At 38.1% G+C, this 19739-nt stretch overlaps 1 long non-coding RNA gene across 1 annotated transcript in view; it reads right to left on the minus strand.

Moving 5' to 3' along the window:
* LOC125921872 (uncharacterized) overlaps positions 1-19349 on the minus strand; it is a 38622-nt gene extending 19273 nt beyond the window's left edge. The window contains exon 1 of the long non-coding RNA XR_007457524.1: positions 19123-19349. This is a non-coding gene — a long non-coding RNA (uncharacterized LOC125921872). The remainder of the gene's footprint in view (positions 1-19122) is intronic.
* Positions 19350-19739: the final 390 nt, after the last annotated feature.

Genomic DNA, 19739 nt, shown 5'->3' on the forward strand with positions numbered 1-19739 from the left:
TTTCTAAACAATCTTCTCAGATATACAACATGCCAAATCTCTCCAATTTTAGTGACAGAAACATCTCAGAAGGCTTGGCAATCTAGTTTGAAACATATTTGAAAATCAGGATAACTTTAAAACATCTTGTGACTTCAAGATTACACCAACTAGTTTTAATATTGGGACTTCAAAATCATTCCACACGGATTTTATCCCATTTCTTGTTCTTAATAAAGCAAAATACCACAAGTCCCTATTGTAGGACAGGGCTTCTCACTTAAGACAAAAACATGAGAAGTTACTTCATGAATAGGTAAACAGAATAATAAGAAATTCTTCAAACTCAGTTTAACAGCTTTCCTATAACCCAACTCAGTTTGATTTTACATTTGAGAAGGAACTTCTGGCTCTTTCACTGTGTGAGATTACACAACTTCAGAACTGCTTTTTGAAATAAAGATTCTAAAATGCCTTACAGTAAAAAACAAAATACCTTGTTTTTTACTGAGGATATAAATTTTTGCATAATCCATTGTTGTTTATATTTTAAAATTCCATCTCCTTCCTCTATTTGAAACAAAATATTTACCATTTGGGAATATTGAATTACCATTTTTCTATCATTTTTCTCTGACAGGATTGCTAGTATTGACTTCATTTTTTAAATAAATACTTGCTGTGTTTATCCTAAGGAGCCAGGAAGCAAACTTAAAAGGACAAATGTTAAAAAAAGAAAGAGAAAGAAAGAAGAAAGAAAGAAAGAAAGAAAGAGAAAAGAAGAGAAAAGAAAAAGAGTCGATTCTAGTCAACAACCTAAGCTCTGTTACTAAGGGCAATAACACTGGGATTCCCCAGGAGATTCCTGTGTTTATTTTTATTTATTTATTTTTTTAGATCCTATAGGGAAGGGTTGGTTGGCAGGTAGGTAAGAGAAAGGTCAAGGTGTCAACACTAAGAGCTTCAGCTTGTGAAACAGGCTCCAAATTTAGAAAATAATTGATCCTTTTTGACTCTTAAGATGTATTTTCATGGACATGCTAGTTTTGATATGAATAAAACATCAAACACATGAAACCTAAAAAGAGGAAAGTGAGGAGAGTCTTTCCTTCCTATATTAGTTGAAATGCCTTGGGATAACAGTGAGAAAAATGGCAAAATGTTCAATATTTTCCTAAACATCTGATACACTGTTAATAATGCAGTTCTCACAAAGGTTAACAGCACAGTCTCCAGAGGTTCATTACCTGGATTCATATCCTGGCTTCCCACTTTACCAGCTTCATGATTTTGAGCAAATAATTTAACCTGTCAAAGTTTCAGTTTTCCTGATCTGTAAAATAGGAGCAATAGTAACATCTACCTCAAAGAATTCTTAAGGCAATTAAGTGAGTTGTGAGTTGAGACAGTGAAGTGAGTAAAGATATGTAAAGAGCTGAGAACAATGCCTAGGCACAGAATTAGTACTCTCTAAGCTTGAACTATTTCTCTGCTTAGGCATAAGGAAGTTTAGCTCAATTTATGTATTCTTGATGTTAAAAGTTATGGCCTTACAGAGTTACAAAATTCAATGGAGGAAACATGGTCTTTTCAATAAATGACATTACAAAAATTGAACATCTATATGCAAAAAAACAAAAACAAAAAGAACCCACTAATGCCTCAAACCTTGTATAAAAATTAACTCACAATGAATCATGGACTTAAATGTAAAGTCTTAAACTGTAAAACATTTAGGAAAAAAAAATAAGAGAAAATCTTCAGGATCTAAGGCTAGATAAAGAGTTCATAGGCTTGAACCATACTAAGAAAAATTGATAATTTGAATCTGAACACAATTTAAAACACTGAGCTGCAAAAGACCATGTTAAGAAGATGAAAACACAGGCCCACTCATCTGTTCAAATAACAGCATTTCAGTTTCTTTCATTTCCTTAGTCTGGGAAAGAGAAAACAAACAGATCAAAAACCTGGGTCCTCACTTTTAACTTTCCCTGTTTTAATGAAACGTAATGAAACACTTTTTTTTTTTTTTGTCAGTATTTCTCCTTCTTTACTAGGACTTGGGTAGTGGGGAATATTTTGGTGCTAACTGTATTAACAGGACATTTCTACTGTGGAGGAGAATACTCACTGTTGAGCAAGCATATGCCTTGACTTTCTAGTTTTCTTCTAAAACCTTTCTTTTTTTCCCCAAGATTGATGAGTAAATTGTCATTTCAAAAGAGAAATGACTGGGCCTGGAGCCATCCTTATATTTAAGACTGCATTATCATTAGGTGGGATATGATTGCACTGACAGGACTATCACTGGGGTGTGAGCCAGTCAGGGTCCAACTGGTTGAGGAACTTATCTTTATTGTCTCTGTTCAATGAATTACATTATGCTTTCTTCTTGGGGAGAGGCTGTTGTAGCTAGTCCCAAGATGGTAAATGTGATTCTCCTATTACCCCTTTGGGCCTTAATAAAATTTACTCAACTGATCCTTGAAGCCTGTGTCATTCCCTCAAATACAATTGACTTTTATCAGTTAGAGGGAAACTTATCTGGCACCTTTTATGATGCAAAAAAATAATGCATGTAGGACACCTGGGTGGCTCAGTAGGTTGAGCATCTGACTCTTGATTTCAGCTTAGGTCATAATCATAGGGTCATGGGATCAAGGCTCACATCGGTCTCCACACTGAGCATGGAGCCTGCTTAAGACTCTCTCTTTTTCCTCTGCCCCTCTACCCCACTCCTGTCCTCTCTCTCTCTCTCTCTCTCTCTCTCTCTTTCTCTAACATAAATAAAATAAAAATAATGCATATAAGCATGCCATTTATCTGTAAAAGCTTTTTTTCTGGTTGTCAAAGCTATTTGTCTTCTGCTTTTCTTTTCTTAAAAACAACAAACAATACAAATCTTCTGCCTTATTTTCTTAACTTTATTGACGGCAGTTGGCTACAATAGTGCAGGAATGGGCTGAAATACAGCAGGTCAATGGAAAGATAGCATCACAATAAGAAGCTGTGATCTAGCATGAAAGAGTTGGTGTAGTTTCAATGCTGGTGTTTTTTAAGGTAGGGCTTATTTTTATTTTTTCCCTAAGGCTAAGAGCTAAAAATGGACCCAGGGACTAATTTAACACAGCATAGAAGTCTAGTCTAGGAAGTGCACCTTTAATGTCTATAACAAAAGATCAGCCTCTTCTCTATGCCATCATCATGATCTTAAATTACCACGATTTTCCATTGGATGCCTCTAATTCCATGAACTAGATGCAAAAAATAACAAAGTATGTTCGGTTTTCACCATCAGCAGGATGCTGGTTGGGGACCTAGCTTTAAAACAAAATGAAACAATAAATGAGTGTGATAGTACTTTGTAAACTGTCAAGTGTTATATAAATAAAAATTGCTTTTGTGATGGAACAAAATAAACTCTTAGAGCAGAATCCTGCATGTTTTCTCTAATAGAAAATCGAGACTTTGAAAACAGAGGTATTGCCATCATATTTATCTTTGTAATTCCCGTCTCTAAAAACCACCTGTCTTCTGATCTCTATCCTGTATGTTGTTCAATATACACACAATATATCTTAAATGACTGCTTGAGTTAATTTAATTAATTAATTAAATGAATTAATATGATAGATGAGGTGCAGGCCCATCAGCTGCAGCAAACCTTATGCCTCTGATATTCCTCCACCCTGCTGTGAATTGAACATAATCTTTGGAGTACTCGCACCTGGGAACCACGTGACGAATGGCTTACCTGGGTAAGGGACCTGGTCAGGGCTCAAGGTATTTTATACAAATCGATCCATTACCTTGGCCTTTGCTCTTTCCTCTCATTTCTTAGGCATTTTAAAATTGAAAATAAAAACATCTAAATTTGTGAAAATAGAAGCAGAATGTCTTCAATAGATTTAGCTCAATTGGACAATCTCTCCTGAGCCTGGCACTGTGCTCTGGAAATTAAGCTGCAAAATGGGATGTAGATGTTGCCCTCTAGAAATCTGTAGAGAGAGTAAAGAAGAGTTGATATGCACAAGGTGTGGTGGGGCTGTGTGGGAAAGAAAGAGTGCTTACAACTGACTACAGGTGACGGTGTTTCTGGAAGTTTCCTCAAAGAAAATGACATCTGACTTGAGCCTGACAATGTGGGTGAAGTGCTGAAAGGCCAGGACAATCATTACCATTGAAGAGCACTCATTCTGGATCTCTTCCTTCCCATATGGTAACAGAAGGGATTCTACAAAATGAGTCTTAGCTTCACTGAGTTCTACAAGAATCATGGTATATTAACCCAAGGCATTAAAGTATTGCCTAAGGAGATCCTAGTAACAACTTTTAGGTCTCTCTTGCTCCTTTAAATTTCAGAGAAAAGCCCATACACTATGGTAAAAAGCATGGGATTTGGCATCAGACAAGATTTGGGTTCAGATCTCTGCTGTGCCACTTGAGCAAGTTATTTAACCTTTATAAACCTCAGTGTCTTTATCATTAATATGAGGATTAGAATGGTATTTAACTCATTAGGATTTTGTTAGGATTAAGTGGCATAATACATGAAAGGGGCTTTACCTAATGCCTTGCTCACAGAAAGCACCGAATAAACATAAGCTATTGTCATTACAAGGAATTTCACCTCTCAACTACTATATTTCTCTTCTCTAGATCATGCATTGCTCAAGAACACACAAACTGCTAAGGCAAAATATTTAGTTTTAAAACATGGATTTGGCTTACCACTGTTAATAAGAGGAAAAGGTGATTTAAATGTACCCAACTCCTCCATGAGTGGAATCATGTTGAAAATTAAATTGGGGTTACAGTGCCTCCCTCACTACCCCCAGAGGCAACCCTAATGGCTGTCTCCTCTTGTTCCCAGCAGCAGTGATAGCTAGGATTGCTTTACAGGGCCTCACATCGACCATCTGGGATTACTAAGGAAATCATCAGGCTTGGGAGGGTCCCTGTTTAGACTTGAACAATCTGTATAAGCTTGGACTCTCGACCAGAAATGTGGCTCATTATGCTGCTAGACTATTAACTATCAACTTTCATTTTGAAATATAAATTCTGCTCTCTTGGCTGCCCCACTGATCTGGTTATGATGTGCTGTGCGTAATGGAAAAGTACAAAGGGAAAAGATGGAAATTTAAAGACTTACTAAAACTACAACAGCCATTGATGACAACTCCAATCTCTGCATGCAAATGAATTCCTTTTGCCGAACATCAATGTTCCAATTTAATCCATTGCTCCAATTTTAAATATGTTTAATTAGGTATGTAATGTTCCTGCTATTATTCCAATGGCTTTTTTTTTCCTTTCCAGGCACTTATTCTTATTTGGGGTTTCTCTCATCTTTTTATTTGTTACTCTAATTTTTTTTTCTTTTTCTTTTATTTATGTTTTTCCCAGTTTAGATTTTTTTTGGGGGGGGGGTTGGGGGGAAGAGGAAGAACACAAAGAATGTTTGAAAGGATATTGTGCTAAGATTTTAGTTTAGCATTAACAAAAAAAAAAAAACATATTCTGATCCATCCAAGGGCATACACACACAAAAAAACATTGCCAAACTGAAACAAAACAAAACAAAAACTATGTGCCATGCATTGCACTAGGTACCAAACATAGTAAAAATGAATAGAGTATGCTTCCTATCTTATTAGAGGGGTCCTTATTGATGAGGCTTATGTTTGTTATTCTGGGGTTTTACCTGGTTCCTTAATTTTCATGAAAGGTACCCAACTATTTTTGTCAATGGCTCCAGCTTGCTGAGGACTAAGGGGTTAACCATTTACTCCTGATCTTTCCTGCAGAAAACTACCAATTGAATATGGGGGGTAATATTAGATTTAAATCATAGCATGCAATATTTCCATATTACATAAAATTTCCCCATGCATTTAATAGCATTCATATACCTAATAGAGCTGTATAGCCTAGCAATGCACTTAACTTGTAATAGGTTTCTCATTTTTAATTTCTTTATAACCCATGGGCTCTTCTACAGCTTCAGTTGCTTTTACTGATCTTAGTATGGCTTCTCTTTTATCTCTTCCAAATTGTTACATCACCTTCACCTGTAGGTCCCATACCTTAGATTGAACCACTGCTCATTTCAACATGTCTCTGTCTTAAAGTATTCCCTATAGCAAACCAATACCTAACTACAGATGGATATCTAGATATCGCAGAGCCATCTTTCCTCATTTGTAAAGGTAAGTTTTCCTATTTCCCAAAGGACTCACTGCAGCCTTAACCCTAAACAATCCTTTGTCTTAAAATCCAAAGAAAACTTTGCCTCTGATTTTGAAAAAAAGGCCAGTAACTGTAGGAGAAACTATTTTTGCAAAGTTGCTTCCCGTGTGACAACAAAGTGTTCTAGTTTCTCTGAATCTCAGTCTCACTGCTCTGTTTCTTTTTGTATAGTATCCAATCTTATCCTACTTTTATTTTTAAATTCATTCAGTAGATCACTCTAATTCTAAGAACCTTCTAAACAAACCTGATCTAACTAAAAACCCAACTTTAAATTCTCATATCCAGGCTTCCTTAAATCCACGCCTAACCTATATGTTTCAAAACAAAAAAGTTTGCTTTAGCATCTGCATTGATCCAGCTGATGTTCATATCTGTAATTGGATTGATCATGGGGTGATCATGGAGATTTCTCATCCCCACAGTTTGAATGAAGCTGGGTCAGCACAATCTACTTGGGTCCATTAGGAATCTGTGATACCTGGGGTACAAGGGCAGCTGGGAGGCAGTGAAAAAACTCAATGTTACATTCCCCACTGTTAGGCCTTAAGGAGTTTCTTGGAAGGTATACATCAGAATTTCTTGAGAATCCAAAAGGCTGATATGAGTAATTGTTCTGTGTGGGAAAGATGTGGACAAGGAAAAACATGTACGCTGGGGAAAGAAAAAAACAAAACAAACAAGCAAACAAACAAACAAAAAAAACACCACTGTCTTGCTGCTTAGCCAAAGTAAATCTAATCCCTTTAAAGCTGATCCAAAATTTATAATAAAGTTGTACCTAAGGAAATGGTCAATCTAATCATTTCCTCAAGTCTACTTGATTTTTACCAATCACATTTCAAGGATTAAGGAAAACCAGTCATAGTGGCTTGGATGTATTGCCAATAAACTTACTTTTTATAACCATCCCTTTGTAGAAAAAGTAAGCAAGTTTTCCTGAAGAGAATAGGTCATAGGAAAGGGATGATTAAGAAGATATTTTTAACATGCTTTTGATTAACAACTAATGATGGAACAAATACCTTCTCAGGGCTTATAGTCTTCTTCCTAGATTTGTCCTTAAATAGCCCATCTGCTTCCTCCTGACCCCCAGCTCTTTTACTCTGTCTTATTCTATTTCCTGTGGTTTCATAATATCTTCATTATTTGCTACCACATTACCTTCAAAATAGCTTCCAGAAATGACTCAATAGAATTTTGTGAATCAAATTGGATTTAAATGGGTAAGGGACCTTTAAGTACACTCATTTCCTCCAGATAGATAGACAGGTAGATAGTTAGATTGATACTCAAAAGTCCATTTATTTCCATAATTTTGGAATAAGCCTAGTACTAAAGAAGATGTTATGTAAGAATCCCCAAAGGTAGCTCTAAATCTTAAGTCAAATTTGCAATATCTGACCCCAAGAGCTAATTCCAATATGGTTCAATGTCAAATATCCCCATCGACTAAGATCTCTTACCTGATGGGCTCACCTATTCAACATAAAAGTCTTTTATGTAGTATTGAATATATAAAGGATCATTTAATCCTTACATATAATACATGCTTCAAACCTTTGCTGTTATATTTCTATTTCTATCTCCAAGTAACAGCCACTGTTAATTACATTTAGTCTTTCAGAAGGAGACTTGTGTAAGGTGATGATTATTCAGCATCCATTTCTCAAGCAAAATGGGAAAGATTATCTGCTATCTTTAAAATTATGAATTGTGCTTCTACTAATGTGTTTTCTTTGTACATCAACTTCTGAAAGAATTCTGATGCATTTTACCTATTACCTTAATTCTAGTGGAAAGAATAAGCAGGATGCTATGGCTGTGAATTAACTATGTAGTACCCAACATATGCAAAATATTATATATTGCTAGGTTGGTAATTACTTTAAAATTCTTCTCAAAACATTGTGATGCACCTGCTTTTTCAAAAAACCTTACCCCCCTGGGGCACCTGGTTGGCTCACTCGGTTAAGCGTCAGACTTGGGCTCAGGTCATAGTCTTGTGGTTCGTGAGTTCGGGCCCCGCGATGGGCTCTGTGTTAACAAACAGCTCAGAGCCTGGAGCCTCCTTCGGATTCTGTGTGTGTGTGTGTGTGTCTCTCTCTCCCCCTCCCCTGCTCATGCTCTGCCTCTCTCTGTCTCTCAAAAATAAATAAATGTTAAAAAAAATTTTTTTAAAACCTTTCCCCCCTTTTCCTCACACCTGTAAAAAGAGTTACAGATACATAATAAATGTTAGTGATCCTTGCAGCGCTCATTGACTAAAGAGGGAATGAAAAATGGAAATTGTCCCCCTTCATTACCATAATACACTGCAATACATTTTTTGCAACAGCCATTCTCACTTGTTCTTTTCCAGAGCAGATTTAGAACATCAAACACAGAGGATGAGAAGAACGTCAGAGACCAGTAGATGTTCCACAAAGGCTGGTTTTGTGTATGTTGCCTGGACTCTCTGCATACTTAATGTATAGTCCTTGGTGACAAGACATTCTTATGAAGTGATGTGATTAAAGGGATAATAAAGTATGAGTTTTTAATGTTATAGTATAATACCAATTTTCATAAACTATGGACCATGGACCACTTACATAAGGAAAACCAGTGATTGCAGAAAAGGCAGATTCTTGGATATCATCTCAGAACTAATGAATCCTAGTCTCCATGAGTAGTCTCCTGCATTTTTGGCAGACTTTCCATGTGAGTCATAAACATACTAAAGTTTAGGATTATTCCATGGGTGTGGTCAGCGAGTAATACTATGTTTACTGAAGAAGGCTGGGCTTAGTACTTAGTTAATAGTGTTAATAGGTATGAACAGGTAATAAAAATATTTGCAAATAGTGTTAATTATGTGTTATTGAAAGATTAACAGTCATTGGATGCAGTTGGAGGAAGAAAAGTGATTATGCAAAACATTTCTCAAACTTCACTGTGCATACCGATCAGCTAGGGATCTTATTGAAATGAAGATCCTGATTCAGTCGTTCTTGGGTATGACTTGAGACTCTACATTTCTACCAAATTCCCAGGGGATATTGGAGCTACTGGTCTGGGAATCATAGTCTGAGTAGCAAGGATTAAGAAGGCTTAAGGTTTAAAAGAAAGTTCCCAAGAACCTCTGGTGAATAGTTACTTCAAATAGTTATTTGAAGTAGTATATTGAAAAATATACTATGTTGAAAAATAGTATATTGAAAAAAATATACTATAACTATACAGTTATAGTTTACTGAGCAGGCTCCAAAATTTCTAATGGAAACCCAAAAAGGGATTTTTCAATTTGAGGCCCAGGAAATATGAACACCTTTGGAACTGTTTCCTTAACTTACCTATGTTCTGTTTGTTTCCTATCAGATGTGATCTGGGTTGGGAGAGTCATAAATATAAACTGTTTTTCCATCCAGAAGGGAAAATTAACACATTTCAAAAATGTCTGCAAAAGTTGCAGCATTTAATGGAGATAAATATAAGAGAGAGTGCATGAAATAATTCAGGAAGAATATGAGAGGGGAGAAGAAGATAGAAGGTAATTGGAATCAATAAATTGATGAGTTGACCAATATAAACTAAAATAATAACCAGAGAATTAAGCTTATATGAGAGGCATTGCATGAAGAAATTTAAAAATTTAATCCCCAAACAGTCTTATGAACAAAGTACACTTTACTGTTTATGAAATAAGGTTCAGGGATGTTTTCCTAAGATCATACCAGGTAGCTGGTCATGGAAGAACCAGGACTCCACTTCTCTGACTCCCAAGTCTCTAATCCTTCTATTCTACCAAACTGCCTCCCTCCAGGAAGGGAAAGGACAGGAAAGGAAAGGAAAGGAAAGGAAAGGAAAGGAAAGGAAAGGAAAGGAAGAGAGAGGAGAGGAGAGGAAGGGAAGAGAGAGGAGAGGAGAAGGGAAGAGAGGAGAGGAGAGGAGAGGAGGGGAGGGGAGGAGAGGAGAGGGGTGGGGAGGGGAGGAGAGGAGAGGAGGGGAGAAGAGAAGAGAAAGAAGAGAAGAGAGAAGAGAAGAGAAGAGAAGGGAAGAGAAGAGAAGGAAAAGAAAAAGATAGCACTATCAGAGTTGTCCAGCAACCATGCCATACTTTATTTCCCCAGAACATGCATTCTACATAGGGATTGATACTGATTGCCACAACAGTAAAGATTGAATCTTAGGAGGAGCTGAAAAAAACCTTAGTTATCACAATGGTTGGAGGGCCATGGTGCATAAATAGATGAAAGGTATTAAAATACCACAGGGGATGAAGGAAGTGGTTAGGAAAAAAATCCTAAAAAGGCTCCTGGTGGCGTGGGGCAGTGGTGCAGGAAGGGAAAATTGATAACAAAAAAAGAGATTGAGAAACATAACATAGGGGGTGGTGTTCAACCTCAAAAGAAACACTAACTTCCTTCAGCATCACCAAAGACAATAGTGATGACCCACAGATTGGAGCATATGGGTGTTATCCATCACCAACCAAGGAAAATGCAACTCACAGGGTGGTAGATGACTCCATATTGAGGGCAACCATGTTAACCATTCATATGGCTGACAAGGCTAATGTGGAATTCTGCTGCATTCCACAAACAACTTATTCAGAAAAGAAAAAAAAAAATGTAAGAAGAAAGGAAAGAAAAAGCTGATAGCATTATTCTTTAGTAGGTACCATTTTCCTAGTAAAAACAGAGTATTGTCTACAGTTGTCACGTAGAGTTCATCTGATCCAAGTATCTACTCAAAACAGTACCATAAATCATCTGCTTACTCAGTACTTTACAAGAAAATAAAAGGGATTAATTAAGTGATAGCAACTGATCCCACATGATAGAATGAGAATTGCATGCAGCTTTTTAAACAGTTTAGATATGAGCTAGACTAGCTATGAATGGAAAGGGGTAGGAGTATGAGCCCTTTGCTCTCTGTTAAAGAACTCTTTGTAAAGAAAGACAGACTGAGACACATGCATGTGGTTCATTCACAGTGCCATATTCTGGAAGAATAATTATGAATACAGGACATCATCTGTCCCTCAGCTTATTCTCCCAACCTGGAATATCAGGAATAAAAACAAAACAAAACAAAACCAACAACAACAAAAAATGATGATCTACAAATTCTGAGTGAAGGAGTTCTGTCTTGGGAGTAAAAGCTGCAAGTCCAATGGAAAAAAAACTGTTTCCTTCACAGGCAGTATAGGATGAGTTGTTTTAGAACCCATATACAGAAATGTGACACCCAGGCTAGGAAGTGGAGTTCTTCCTTGTCTAGCAGAAAATGCTGGCTGATCTTGCTACATCAGGAGAACTGATGCATCAGTTGCACAGCAATATTTTTTTGGCAGAGTGGAACAGCTTCTGAACAACATGGTGTTGGCACAGCATTATTTTGGCAAGTCACAGTGGAAAGTGGTGTGAATAATAATGGTAGCAGTTTCAAAAGGATCCAAAGGCAACAGACATCACATAACAAAGGCAGAGCTAGCATAGCAGAAGAGGAAAACAGTATGTTCCTGAGAACTGGGCCTGTGAACCCAACGAATGAAATGACTTCTAGGGGTTCTACAAGATAAATGGAGAGAGTTGGAGGGTAGATGGAGATCCTGTCAAACAAGAAGGTAAAACAGGGGCACCTGGGTGGCTCAGTGGGTTAAGCGCCTGACTCTTGATTTCAGTTCAGGTCATGATCTCACAGTTCATGGGATCAAGCCCTACATTGAGCCCCACGTCAGGCTCCGCTCTCACAACATGGAGCCTGACTAAAATTCTCTCTCTCCCTGCCCCTTCCCTACCCCCTCAAAATAAATAAATAAACCTTTAAAAAAAGGAAGATAGAAAAAAAGAGACTCATACCGTCATTATGATATTGCTTTTCTTTTCTTTTTTTCTTTTTTTTCCCTTTTTTTTTTTTTAGCTCATCAGGTTGGTCTGCCTTGGCCATGGGCAAAATGAATTGTATATAAAAACAAGCTACAAATAATATAGAGTATGTTTCTGAAGAGAACTTCTCTCCTTCTTTCTTGGGGTTATTGGTCATAAGCTGGGGTAAATGTCTCTTCTGCTCTGGTCTATATCCCCTTCTTTCATCAACAAGCTTTTCACCATCTGCTCACACCTTTCTGTGCCTGCTGCAGTCTAACCACTACTCTTTCTGAAACGGACTTGTAATATCTTGTATGAAAGAGGTAAAAGAAAAAAAAAAAAACAGAAGCATATATAACCCTTCCCTCCTGCCATTCTGTCTTCTGCTTTTCAATAGGGGAAACATCATTTTCAGGGTTTGTCACTACTAACCTTTACTTTGTTCACTGGCATTAGAGAAGAAGAGAAATAAGGTCAGAAACTGAGATTGGACAGACTGCTCTAACTTTTATGTGAATAGATGAGAGAGTAATGACAGCAAAGAATGGACTAAAAGAAGAGAGGAGAATAAGAGAGAGAGAGGAAAAAAAAAAGATTATCAGAGTGCTTTAAGAAGCTACTATAAACATAAAAGCTACAATTATAAAATTACTAGAAGAAAACATTGGAGAAACTCTTTGATACCATGAGTAGGCACACATTTTGTAGAGAGGACACAAAAAAACAGTAACTATAAAAGAAAAAAAAATGTAAACTAAACTTCACCACAATCAAAATCTTCTGTTCTTCAAAGGACATTATTAAGAAAATTAAGAACCAAGTAACAGGAAGGGAGAAAATATTTGCAACATGTCTGTATGACAAAGTCTCCTTTGCATAATATGTAAGAAAGCTTTACAATTCCATAATTTAAAAAAAAAAAACTCAATGTTTTAAAAGGGAAGATTCTGCCACAAAGGAAGATATACAGATGACCAGTAGCACTTGAAAAAATATTCAACATCATTAGGCATCCATAAAACACAAATAAAAACCCCTGCCCTATAAGATACAACCAGGATGGCTAAAATAAAAAAGACCATAATACCAAGTATTAGTGAGGATGTGGAGCAAGTAGAACTCTTATATAAAGATAGGATATAATGGTGCAAACACTTCGGGAAGCAACTGGGCAGTTTCTGGCAAAGTTAAATACTAACTTACTGCATCACCTAAAAGAAATAAAAACATATGTCTAAAAAAAAAAGACTTGTGCAGGAAGGTTCATAGCTTTTCTCAAAACAGCTAAAATCTGGAAATAATGCCACAAGCATGGAAGAATGGATTTAAAAAAATGGTATTTTCATAAAATCAAATACTACTCACCAATGGAAGAGAAATGAACTACTGATACAACCAGGATGAAATTCCAACACATCATACTGAGCAAAAGGAGACAGACATTGTAGAATTATGTAAAGTTGTACAGAGTTCTAAGACAAAGCTATACAAGCTTCTAGAAATTTTTAAATTACCTAAGTGATTACATATCTACTTGATGGAGATGCTCTGGAATAGGAAAACTGATGAGATCGGTGGCTATAGGAGATCAGATCAGAGGCTACCTAGGGTGAGCAGGGGAACTTGACTGCCAAGGAGCATTTGTGAGCTCTCTGGGGTGATGAAAAGGCTCATCACACTGTGTACAAAGAATATGTGCATTTCATTCTATGTAAGTTTCATTCTGGTGAAGTTAACATAAATAAACAAGATAATTTTAGATAGTGATTAGTACTAGGAAGGAATCAGAAGAGAGGGGATAGAGAAGGGGAGTAGAAGTGGAGAAATTGACATCGGATGATGTGGCCGGAAAAGGCCTGGGGCCAACTCCTGATGATGACAGTCAACCAACAATCTGAGGATCCGAGCATGAGGGTTCCAGACAACAGAGAGGTCTTGAGGCTGCAAACACATTTGGCATGTTCCCGGAACAGACTGAAGACTAGTGGTCAGGCTGAAACTTAGTGAAAGGGAAAAAGAATGGTAGAAGATGAAGTCAAAGTGGTAGTTCATGAGGAGCTGGAGAGCATACCTCTTCTAAATGTAAAGAGAAGCCCCTGGAGGGTGTTAAACAGGGAAATAACATAACCCAATTGACTATTTTAAAATCTCACTGTGTTTTGTTTTGTTTTGTTTTGTTTTGTTTTGTTTTTTTACTGTGGTTCTTTTGAGGGATTTTTTTTTTTTTTTTTTACTGTGGTTCTTTTGAGGTTTGTTTTTTTTTTGTTTTTAATGTTAGATGAATGTAAGGGGATCAAGAGAGAAGTAGCACGTGGACTTAGGAGGCTATGGACACTGTGGCTTGGTCGAGGGTGGCAGAAGAAGAGATGGTGAGTTAGATAAGTTAGGGTATGTATTAGAGGGCTTCTGATGCTTACATTTGGGGATAAAAGAGAGAAAGAATCTAGACATGGCCACTAAATTTAGTTCTTCATCTTCTGGGGGTGTGATGGTGCCATTTGTGGAAATAATGAAGATTTGGGGAAGAAAGATTGTGAAGAGTGTAAATTAAGTAAGTATTTAGACATGTATGTTGAAATTTTGGTAACATCAGGACTGGAGATTTAGGTGGGTGTCATCCTCACACAGATGGCATTTGAAACTGTGGGATTCAAAAGATCTCCTCCATAGAGGAAAGTGAAGGAAGCTAATGTCATAGGCAGAAAAACAGGCCCCGAAACATTTGCAAGTCCTAACCCACAGAAACTGAGAATATGTTACCTTACATGACATGAGGGGACTTTGCAGATGTGAGTAAATTAAAGACCTTGAGATGGAGAGATATTCCTTGATTACCTAGGTAAATCCAACATAATTACAAGAGGCCTTCCAGGTGGAGAACTTTTCTTGGGTGTAGTCGGTAGGAGATGTGACTCTGTAAGCAGATTTGGTGATAGATTAACATTGCCTGCTGTAAAGATAGGGAAGACATCAGTGAGCCAGAATGCAGGCAGCTCTAGAAAGTGGAAAATACAGGAAAATGGTTTTCTGCAACAGCATTCAGAAAGGAATGTAACCCTGACAGCACCTTGAGTTTAGTCCAAGAAGAACTGTCAGACTTCCGAGTAGTAACATAATAAAGTTTGCTATCTTAAGTCACTAAATTTGTGGTGGTTTTGTACAGCAACAATTAAACACTAAATATAGGGAAGGGCTCAGTTTCAGAAACATTGTAAAAAATATTTATTTGAGAGAGAGAGAGAGAGAGAATGCCTACCAAGGAGGGGCAGAGAAAGAAAGGCAGCAAGAGCATCCTAAGCAGACTCCACATTGTCACCACAGAGCCCACTGTGGGGCTGGAATCATGAACTGTGAGATCATGACCTGAGCCAAAATCAAGAGTCAGACACTTAAAAGACTGAGCCACCTGGGCACCCCAGGAACTTTCAGTATTTAGTGGCTCACACAAAAAGGACAGAGAAAAGCCTGAGAGCATGGGACCAATAAGAGAATTAGAAATCCAGAAGAGGGTGGCCTCATGAAAACCAAGAAGAGAAGAAGTGAATGACTGCACCAAACGTACCCAGGAGGCACAGCGCAGTAAGGGCAGGAAAACGACCATTGGATTCTCCAGCCAGTGGTGGGTGACACTCGCTGGTGTAGTATCAGTTTCAGTGGTGGGGCCAGAAGCCCATCCGAGCAAAGAACAGAGTGCGACAAGTGAAATGGGTGTGATGATTACCAACAACCATTGTAATGTGTTTTCTTGTGAAGGTGACCAGAGAAATGGGGCCTATATTTCTAGCTTGGACAATTGGGTAGATAGTAAACTTGGATAAAAGAAGGAGTAGTAATGAGGAGAAACTATGAGTTCAGGCACAAACATGTCATAATTGAGGTGCCCAAGGGTGGAGATGGCTAGGGGCCACTTGCGCATGCAGCTTAGGATTCACGGTGGACCCAGAGATGAAGGTTTCCAGATCACAGAGAAAGAAATGTTCATTTAAGTCCCAAGTGAGCATATGAGGTCAGTCAGAGACACTTAGAAGTACAGGGTAAGGGAAATAGCATTATGTGTAAACACAGTATTAACCTAGATAGAAATTTACAATTTATGAAGTGAAAGTGTATGATCTGGCTAAAAATGAGGGGGAAAAGGTATCGATGCTATTTTAGAAGCACACTTCAGAGCTTAGACATAAAAAGTAAGTGATCAATAAATCACAAAACTGGTGCTGAGGAAGATAAAGTAGCTTCAACTATCAATACAGCTGCTGGAAGCCTTATTTTGTTAGAGGTAGAGTATCAAAAAGTTCTCGACATGCCCTGCTGATAGCTTCATGGCTCAAAGGCAAAGGAATAAAGGCAGAATGAGAGGACTTGCTATTGGCACCTAATTCTGATCAACAATGAGAACTTGTGGGAACCTGGAGAGAAAAATGATTATGTCATCTTTAAGTTCATAACAATGTAAAAGAAAAATAATACTGTGCAGTTATTAAGGGTATACCTCTAAAGCTCAACTTGCTGGGTTTAAATTCTACCTCTAACACTAGCTGGATAGATTTAAGCATGTGCTTAATCACTCTATGGCTCAGTTTCCTCTTTTGCAAATAGGAATGATCAAAATAGTTGATTTCGTGGGGTTGCTGAGACAACTGAATGAATGACTACTACTTGTAAAGTATTCAGGAAAGTGCACAATAAAAATATGCAATAAATGTATATAGTAATAGTAATGATATTAACTGACGTGTAGCTTAAATTTCAGGGAAGTTACTTTTAATTTTTTTAATGTTTATTTATTTTTGAGAGACAGAGAGAGACAGACAGAGAGAGGGAGACAGAGTGTAAGTGGGGGAGGGACAGAAAGGGATGGAGACACAGAATCCGAAGTAGGCTCCAGGCTCGGAGCTGGAGCGTCACAGAGCCCGACGCGTGGGGCTCAAACTCACAAACTGCGAGATCATGACCTGAGCCAAAGACAGACGCTTAACCAATTGAGCCACCCAAGCACCCCAAAGATACTTTTGAAAAATCTGTTGAGAAGGTGCATTCTCTAATGCACAGAGGATGGGTAATGAAGTTGTCAGGGGGTAATCCCATGTCACTGAGTGTCAGAGGATGCTCACTTCTGACACCATCCAGGTCACCCACCCCTGGAAGCAGGGTGAGTATAGTAACCTGCAGTAGTCAAGAGAAGGAAGCATCAGAAGGTTATTTAAAGTCACTTATTCGAGAGAGACCAAATGTCAAAATGAGGGAATCAAATTCAGTCAACAAGTCTCAGGTGCAAGGTTAGGGTAGAGGCATGGGATAAAGCTAAAAGATGAAGACTCTGGAGCAGAGGAGGTAACAAGAGTGGGAAGAAGCTAGGGGCGCCTGGGTGGCTCAGTCGGTTGACCGTCTGACTTCCACTCAGGTGTCGATCTCACGGTTTGTGGGTTCTGTGCTGGCAGCTCAGAGCCTGGAGCCTGCTTCAGATTCTGTGTCTCCCTGTCTCTCTGCCCCTCCCCTACTCATGCTCTCTCTATGTCTCTCAAATATAAATAAAAGTGTGTGTGTGTGTGTGTGTGTGTGTGTGTGTGTATATATATATATATATATATATATAAAGAGTGGGATGAAGCTAAAGGGCGCATGATGACTGAACACCTGGGACCTCATGTTTTCAAAGCCTGTTTTGTGTCCTCAGCCATATGGTGTGACTGACAATCATGGAGATTTTAAAATTCAATAAAATTAAATTCTTACTATGTGATCACCAAGATCCCAAGACTGTGGCACCTGGGTGGCTCAGTCAGCTATGTGTCTGACTCTTGGACTCTTGGTTTCGGCTCAGGTCGTGATCTCACAGCTTCCCGGGATTGAGCCTAATAGCACGTTCTGTGCTGGCAACATGGAGCCTGCTTGGGATTCTCTCTGTCCCTCTATCTGCCCTCCCCAACTGCGCTCTGTCTCTGTCTCTCTCAAAATAAATAAACTTCAAACAAACACACACACACACACAAAAACACAAAGATCCCAGGAGACAGTGGAGGACTCTGCTGGGAAACAAGCAAAATGCAAAATATTCTTTTATTTCACACACATCTGTAACCACACACAAATACAGACACACACATAGACACACAAGACACACTCATACACACATCTACCTTATAAAGTTGGTGACAGCAGGAGTTAGAGCTATGGAAGATACTTATTAAGAAAGTTGAAATCCAAATGCCAAACCTGAGAGGGGATGAAATGGAAAAATAAACTAATTATAGGTGTGATGGTTACTTTTATGTGTCAATTTGACTGGCTCTGAGGCACCCAGATTAAACATTGTTTCTGGGTGTATCTATGGAGAGTAATTCTGGATGAGATTATTGTTCGAACACAATCAAATTGTGTCCTCAGACATTATTTGAACAGATTATTGTTTGAATCTCTGGATGAGATTATTGGTTGAGTCTGCAAAGTAGATTGTCCTCCCCCATGTGGGTGAGCACCATCCAATCAACTCAGGGCTTGAATGAAACAAAAGGCAAGGCAGAGAATGGAGGAATTCACTCTCTTTCTTGTCTCACTGCTTAGCTGGGACATCTCATCTGATTTCCTCCAGTTCTCCTCATATTGGAATTTTCACCAGTGAATCTTCTGGTTCTCAGGGATTTGTACTTGCACTGAATTACTACCGCTTGCTTTTCTGGGTCGCCAGTTTGCAGATGGCAGATTGGTGGACCTCTCAGCTTCCATAATTATGTGGGCCAATTCCTTATTTTTTTCTATACATACTACTGGTTCTGCTTCTTTGGAGAAGCTTGAGAAATGAAAGTGGATATAGAAAAAAGAATGAAAACTAGAGGTCTCAGACTGAATTCATCTCACTAAGTTTTGTTATTTGTGATTTACATTGGGGTATTGACCTGAATAAAAATTTTATTAATGTCTTACAATAAAAATTCTGGAGATCCCTGTCTCTCACTCTAGTTCTTTTTCTCTCTCTCACACACACAAACACACACGCACACACATTTTCAGCTTTTTAAAAATCAGAGGATTTTACCACAGTGAGTCATCAGTCCATTGTGGAGATCAGTTGAAGATAGATGAGTAATTGCTGCCCTCTTTGTAGGTGGGCCCCTGGGCTCTCCAATTCTTCACCTTTTACCAGCTGGTCACTGCAGGTTTTGAGTTTGTGAACCCTGGTCAACGCTGAGTCAAGGAAAAGAGCGTAACACCCGAAGCTGTTGGCAAAGAAGGAGAAGGTATCCAAAAAGAGAGAAGCAGTTAGCAAGCGGACTGACCTGGTTTCAAGGGCCACAGATATAAAACTTCTGTAGTTGCAAAGGATACTCTTTGATGAGGTCACATTTTAAAGCAAAATAAGAATTTTTAAAGAGAAGGAAGGGACATAAAACTAAATATTAAATCGGAAGAACAGTTTAGATCTCTAAGGAGGTTGAATAAGCAAAGTGAGTTCAACTTTGGAAAAACTTTCTGAAGACAAAATGGTGGACTGTTTTCCTTTTTGCTAAGTTCTGTGCAAGAAGGAGATGAAGGAAGGCAATCTGCTGGTAACAGATGGCACACACAACGCTAACAGACGACAAAAAGCAAACAAGACTAATCAACCAACTCCTATTTAGTTTTCATCTTCTTCAACCAGGAAATGATCTCCAA

Source organism: Panthera uncia, chromosome C2 (assembly GCF_023721935.1).
Source record: "Panthera uncia isolate 11264 chromosome C2, Puncia_PCG_1.0, whole genome shotgun sequence".
Classification (NCBI taxonomy): domain Eukaryota; kingdom Metazoa; phylum Chordata; class Mammalia; order Carnivora; family Felidae; genus Panthera; species Panthera uncia.